This window comes from Camellia sinensis, chromosome 9 (assembly GCF_055761805.1).
Source record: "Camellia sinensis isolate YWXY chromosome 9, ASM5576180v1, whole genome shotgun sequence".
Lineage (NCBI taxonomy): Eukaryota > Viridiplantae > Streptophyta > Magnoliopsida > Ericales > Theaceae > Camellia > Camellia sinensis.
In genome coordinates, this window is record NC_138969.1 from 185,867,210 (window position 1) to 185,874,605 (window position 7,396).

A 7,396-nucleotide genomic window follows, 5' to 3' on the forward strand; every position below is an offset into this window, starting at 1 on the left:
GCTTTGCCGGTAACCGCCACATCTTCTTCGCTTGATGATTTGGTACATGATTTCTCTTTGCTCTTTTTTTGGTGTCTCTTTCTCTTATTCTCTGTTTTGGTATGGTGACAAAAATTAGTGAAGAAAACAAATTTCGTCACTAAATAAGAATAATCCATGAGGAATTATAAATTTTGTCACGTATAATAAAAAAAATAAAATAATAGGTGACGAAATTTATTTCTGTCAATAAATATTTACTTTAGGTGAGAAAAAAAATAAGTTTCGTCACCTAAATTTTTCCCACTAACTTTTTTTTATGATGTCAAAATTGTCAAAATTTTGAAAGTTTTGGTGAGAATTTTGTATAAGTTTATTATGCCTGATTAGTTATAAACTCAAATTTTGTATAAACTCAAATTTTGTATAAGTTTATTATGCCTGATTAGTTATAAACTCAAATTTTGTATAAACTCAAATTTTGGGGCTTTTCACCAATAATCTCCAACTCCTTGGGTATCGAGAACTCCAAACACCAGATCGACGACGGTCTCCCTGCCCTTTACTCCTCTTCCATGGCCGCCACCGTCTTCACCCTCACATCCACCGCACACCACCACCGTCTTCACCATCTTCGTGCCATTCTCGGACGACGACGATATGAGATATGAAGGCTTCAAATCTGTTGGATTTATGGTAGATCTGAGATGTGAGGGCTCTTCCTCCGCTGCTACAACCACCGAGATGAACGATGGGGGCCAAATCTGTGTTCGATTTTTGTTGGTTCATAATCTATGTTCAAAGTTATATATATATATATATATAAAGCTTCAGTGATTTCTATATGTGTGTGTGTGTAATTAGGTATCTGATTGTTCGATTTCCAAACGCTAATGGCGGAAATTGAAATTCAAAGTCTGTATATGTGTGTAATTGGGTATCTGATTGTTGATTGATTTGGTTGTATCAGCCACATTGTGCACCAAACCTGTTCGACGAAAGTCCTCTCTGAAAATTCTTTACTATCTATCTAGTTTGGGAGCTTTTCAAAGATGTATGTTGTGAAAGGAGCTGGGCGTCAAGAGACTCTACATTTCGACAAGATCATTGCTCGTTTCAAGAAGCTCAAGGGCGTCACCACCAGTTGCTGCATTCTCTGCATGTGATGCATTTGATCTAGTAGTCGTCTAAATGATAGTAGGAAGTAAGTTATTTCAGATATTCCTTCTACCCATACAAAATTTGAGTTTATTATGTCTGATTAGTTATTTCCTTTTACAGTGTTAGTTTTAGATTATTTTGTATAAGTTTGGCTTGTTAAAATACATATTGTTTGTATTACATGCTTTTGTAATTTTAATGGCCTCCTTGGTTGCTATATTTGTTATGTGGTAGTCCACTGACTGTATACATGTCGTTATTGGTCCCCCTGTGTTCTAAAATTTTGATTTGACATTTGAGATATTTGAACCATATGTGCTTGGCTTTGAACAGTTATGGATTTACTTATAAAAATTGACACTTTTTGGGTTCAAATGGTAGATAGTTACTGTGTTCTTGTTCTCTTCTATAACATTTCAGTATGCATCTTCTTTTTGTTCTTTATTGATTTTTTCTTGTGGTTTATGAGTATTGTTTAACAGCATTACTACTTCAGGAGCTTGCAGGGATTATTAAATTGTCGGCATATTCTAGCTTCAGTCTGTTTGAGTGTCGGAAGGTTGTTGCTGGTTCTAAATCACCTGAAATTGGAAATGGTATTTGTTTTACCTGAGTTCCTAAAATATATATATATATATATATATATTTGCTTTTGTTTTCATAATAATATGCATTTTGATGTCATATAGAGGAGTATATTGGGTTGGATGATAACAAATACATTGGGGATCTGCTAGCTGAATTTAAGGCAGCAAAGGACCGAAGTAAAGGAGAAATCTTGCACTGCAAATTGACATTTAAAAAAAAGTTATTTCGGGAGTCGGATGAAGCTATAGGAGAACCAATGTTTTTAGGTGGGAAGGTGTTGGTGAAGATGGTTTGATGGTTTCACTGGAAATTATTTCAACATAAAAAACATCCATATTCACCAATTTTGCTGACAGAGCTATCAAATTTTCTTTTTATAAATAATTTTTCTAGGCAGAAACAAACTTGCTCCAAAAAAAACCCAACCCTTCAAAACCTTTGCATGAAATGCTAATCTTTATTTGTTTTTAAAGATGAAATGCTCATCAATAAAGATTTTTAAAGATAAAATGTCATCTATAAGCAAGTTTTTATCTTAGGCATTAATTAGTTTTTACTTTTAATTAGTACATGGGCGAAATTATAATTCTATTAGATGGAGTAAACAGCACTAGTCATTATCGTTTATTTATTTATTCATTTTCAACAGCAAAGAGTAAACACAAGTATTGTAGATGGCTGTGATACTCTGTTTCTGGGTGTGGCTGCTGATAGCCGTTGGTTGTTTTTATTTGTGGTGTTTGGCTTGGGTTTGATCTTGTTGTAATATGCACCTCTATATTTTATTTCTTAATCTATTTGATCTTTTGATTCTTGAATGGTGCAGATTTCTATTATACTTTTTATGTCATAAATTCCTCAAAACTCTAGTCAAAATTCATATTTTATTTGTTCCTCAATATTTACTCCCTAGACACATCCCATTTTATTGGTACTTCACTTCAGCACTTTCCCGCTCGTTGCTTGCTTCATATCCTCTCTTTTTGGTGAGTCTAGAAATTGATTTAAAAAGCTGTTTCTTGCCTTGCTAGGCATCTCATTCTTGTGTATGTGCTAGTTGTTCAGTCACAGTGTGATGAGATATGCTTGCTTCTTAGATTGGATGTCTACATTTTTCAGATTCTTCTCTATTGTCATGGTTAACAACTCTGGAGTGCAGTGTAGTGGGTATTATATCTTACTAGAAAAGTGGCCCCGAGAAATGTTTTTTCTTTCGAGCTCAGTAAAGTATTGATGGTCATTTCGCCTGCTAATCATATTACATGTTTTATAAGCATAAGAACTTATTTAAAAATCTTTAATGTTAAATGCTTCTCTGAGTTGGTTTTTGTTTGCATAAATAGCTAGCGAGGCTTTTCTTTTTCTTAAACTATTCATGTTTTAGTGTAATAATAATTTGCAGATCTTTTGATGTAGTGACATCTGGTTAAAACTCTATACAGCATACATGTTGCTTAGAATTTGGATCTCTTTGAAATTGTCCAACTTGAGTTAAAGTACATTTCCTCCTTTCTAACTTGATGTAACATATTTGTTGCAGATTGGGGTTTTTCTTGATAGGAGGGTTTTTTTCTACATTCTTCCAATTTTCTCATTTGTTTTACTTTACTCCAATCTTCCACATAAGGTACTGCTTATGAAACTTGAAATTCAATTTACTTAAGGTCAACTTTTTGCACAAATTCTACCATAGTTGTCAGTGCTGCAGGAGCTCCGCTTTGTTATTAGTTTTGTTCCAATGTTTATCAGCGGCAATCGCAGCTAGCAGAATGTACATCTCTTTTCTTTTATTTAATTAATACCTCAATTAATTTATACGAATACAGAGTTATTTTTATCTTCTTGTAGTTGTTTTAAATGATATACTGAAGAGTAGTTTTATATTTGACCAACAGAGGACGATTGAAAGCATTAGTTTTCTGACTTAGAACTTCCCATTTCGGACTTATCAGAATCATCAGAACTGGCTGCATCATACTGAATGGGATCTAATTCGAGACATTCATGCAAATCACCTTCTGCTGTCATAGATTTGAAGGCATTAGTTTTCTTTTGCAGCTCAAGATTTCTCTCCTTTATTGCAGCTTCCAAAATTTGAATCATTTTTTCCTTGTATAGTGGTCTATTAACCATCAATAGATGCCCTTTACTACGAAGCTCCATCTTAATGGTGTTGGAGGTGTCATGGTTTAGTATCCATGCAAACTTTGCTTTCCCGCAGTATTTATCAAGGAAATTTAACTGTTCCTTCCATATATCCGTGTTCAAGTCAAGTAGGCCTATGTCAACAACTATGATGAACACTGAATCCTTCACTTCTTGCTTATTTAATGATTCGGCTTTTGAGCATTCTGTAGGTGAACATTGTGCATTACTTTTGGCTTTAAAGCGTTCCTGAAGAATTTGAGTCAGCTCATTCCATTAAGATGCTTCCCAGGTAAGCACTTCGTTTTTCTGTAACCACTGAGACATTTTCAATCTACCCATTTTACCATTCAGTGCAAGTAGGACCTGCATTCCAATTTTGAACATATCAATCATTGCTGTCAAAATCTTTCACACATGAGTTTGAATAAAAAATTATTTCAGCTGAATTTCATATCAGCTTTTAGACTCCAGTATGAAGTTTGTCCTACCTATTCATGGCCATGTATTCTACGCAGAGGGAGGAAGGTAAAGAGGGAAAAGCGAAGAGAGTACTACATAAATCTTGTGATCTTTAGATTTCATTGTCTAGATCCAAGAACTGTTTGCAGCAAAAGTATTGCAGAAAACAATTTTGGACTCTGTGTACTAGATTACATGTTATCAATAATTTCCCTTATTTTCGTTGGCTAGAATCTTTGCACCTCACTAGGAGATCAAGGGTTCTTGGTAAAAAATATTTACATGTCAGAATGAAGTAACTTACCATCAAGCTATGTTCAGTAAATTTTAGTTGACAATGCTTTCCTGCAGTATCTGCTGATGTACCGAGAAGCAAGTATAATCGCATTAGAGTGCCCGGGCCATTCTTCTTTACCACTTTGATTTCTCCACCCATCTTGTTCACCTGTTAGCACCTCACATTGTAAGATAGAATAAGGAGATCCACAAAGAGGTGGTGTGCAAAATACAGAAAATAATAAGTGACATTTTTTAGTTACATTTCAAATAAGATGAATTATGAGTCAACCCAAATGTCACATGTGTCAACCTGATTGAGATTTTGTTTTGCTCTAGTTCTAGTGTTTCGGTTTTCGTGACAAAAAAATTTTATACCAGGGAAAATGCTTTTACTCACCAAGGTTCACACAATGCATAGGCCAAGGCCAGTGCCACCATGCCTGAAAATGGAAAAAGAGTTCAAGAAATTCATTATAGAGTTTATTATAGCATATAAACAATAATTGTAACAGCACAATAGACTTCACATTTACTCAATAATGGATTCTTATTAATAAATTTAACCAGTGGAGGATGTACAGCTTGGAAATCTGCTTACGTGCGAGTTGTTGAGGGATCAGCTTGCTCAAAGCTTTCAAAAACAGACTCCCATTTGCTTGGATCGATTCCTACAATAAGAAAATAAAGGAGAGAGGTCAATCAAGAATTTTTTTTTTTTTTTTTGAAATTGAATGTATTATGTTGTAGGTAGTTAAGAGTCCATTACATAGCTCTGAGGTACATACCACAGCCAGTGTCATCAACTTCAAACCAAAGAATCACTTTGTTATCTTTTTTGCAGGATCTCTTTGTGTGGTTTACATATTGCTTCAAAATTGTTTTATGTGTACTCCATGATTCCTTTGGATTGAGATGAAACTTCCTGCCGTTGCTAAAAGTGTTTGGATTCTCACACCATCCTCGCAGAACAATGTAGCCAGCTGTAAGCCACTTGGAAAATTAAATCCTGCTGGTTTTACCTTTACTTTCTAAAGAAAATTAATTCTCTTGTAAATGAATGAACTTGTGCTTTTTCTTTTTTTTTTTTCTTTTTTTTTTTGATGCTTTAAATTGTGTTACAATCCTTCTTTAATGAAGTTTGGATGATTCAAAATATTAATCATTGACAAACTAGATTATGTTACTTGGAATTTAGCAATGTGTAATGAAGTAATGATCTGAGAGATTCCAACATCAAAACCTTCGGCTTTATGAGTCTTTCATTAGCCTGAATGCCCTAATTATGAACTGTTGATTGGGGTACATTCTTTTAAGCTGTCATCCAGATGTCAAATTATAAAATCAGTTATGCCTCTTACATAGAAATAAAATCATAAAATTTTGATAAAAATGAATTAGGTATAGGAAACAGAATGGTGATGAGAAGCCTCGTAGAAAATAAGAAGCAAATATGTATTAGAAAAACCCATATCAATTCAAAACTTTGTTGGAGATCATTAGAGGAATCTAGTTTTTTTGGCATTGAGATAGACTTATAGGCAGTTAATTGAAAGAGCACTTTTGCTTATGTATTCCTCTTTTCTATTCTTATCTGTATGTTAACTTTGATAAAAAAAATTACTTGGACCTTTTTTTTTCCCTTTTGTCTCTTAGTTTCATTCACTGTTTAAGCTGCATTGCAAATTGATTTATCGAAACACAAAAACATTGAGCTTGCAAATCAGGCAGTATGACAGTTGCACTTACACGTAGTAAACTTGATAGAATTGCTAATTAGGTTTGCAAAAATTTGAACAACTCTTGTAGAGTCACCTTGAACTAATCTTGGCATATCATCTATAAAAGAAAAAAATGAGCAATAATGTGTGTCAGAACCTCTGAAGTAGAGACTACTAATTATATAATATGATAATTGAACTTAAATTCTTTTCGATTATGATCTTTATGTAATGAAGATTGTCATACCAGATAGGTCTAGAACGGTCTCCACATTGTGGTTAATGCACTGCACAGAGAACTATGGATTGATTAGGTTGTGAACACGTCATGTGATTCTCTTTGGTTCTTGTTGGCATTAGTGCTAGTGATACATGGTATTCTTGCAATCTTTTGTCATTTTCTGTTATCTGTGTTGCTTATCATTAAGGATTACTTCAACTCTTTGAAGTTTTGGATTGTTATATGCATTTCTATTAAATTGGTTTATAAAATAAAATTATTTAAATATGATTTTAGATGTAATTAATAATATATTAATGTCTTCCTTATTTATTTTCTTTGCAGATTGGTTTTTGATGACGTTTGGAAGCATATTTGCAAATCAAGATCAAGTGTTGAATTATTTATTTATTTCCTGAACTGATACTTAGTTGTAGTTGCAAATCAAGATTGAGTGTTGATTTTTTTTGTGGACACCATATTAGTTCATTTTGGGATTTGCTTTGATGATTTTTTTGTTATACATAATGGATTATTATTAAAGTTGTTTGATGGATACATTTTGATTTATAATATAATGGTTTAGTGAATTTTTGTGTGGAGTGGTGTATAATAGCTAGTGGATTTCTTAGTACAATTAAAAGGCTACTGGGATCTGAGCAGAGATATTTGTGAAATAATAACTTAAATTGAATATAAAATATGGAACAACTTTAGTGACGAATTTTTTCGTCATTTGTACTTCTTATCATGACAAAGTGATTATTCGTCACTAATAAAAAATTATTGTAGTTTATATATGAAAGTTTTTATTTATTTTGTTGTTTGGTGACTAAAAATTTTG

General features: G+C 33.1%; 1 long non-coding RNA gene across 2 annotated transcripts; it reads left to right on the plus strand.

Moving 5' to 3' along the window:
• Window positions 1–444: 444 nt before the first annotated feature.
• On the plus strand, window positions 445–7,148 carry LOC145798890 (uncharacterized). 2 transcript variants are annotated; one of them, XR_014340717.1, is made up of 5 exons: window positions 445–1,183; window positions 1,637–1,736; window positions 3,269–3,355; window positions 3,437–5,596; window positions 6,898–7,148. It is a non-coding gene; the product is annotated as an uncharacterized LOC145798890 (long non-coding RNA). The 2 variants fall into 2 exon arrangements; XR_014340716.1 differs by lacking the exon at window positions 6,898–7,148 and having other exon boundaries at window positions 457–1,183; window positions 3,269–3,669.
• Window positions 7,149–7,396: the final 248 nt, after the last annotated feature.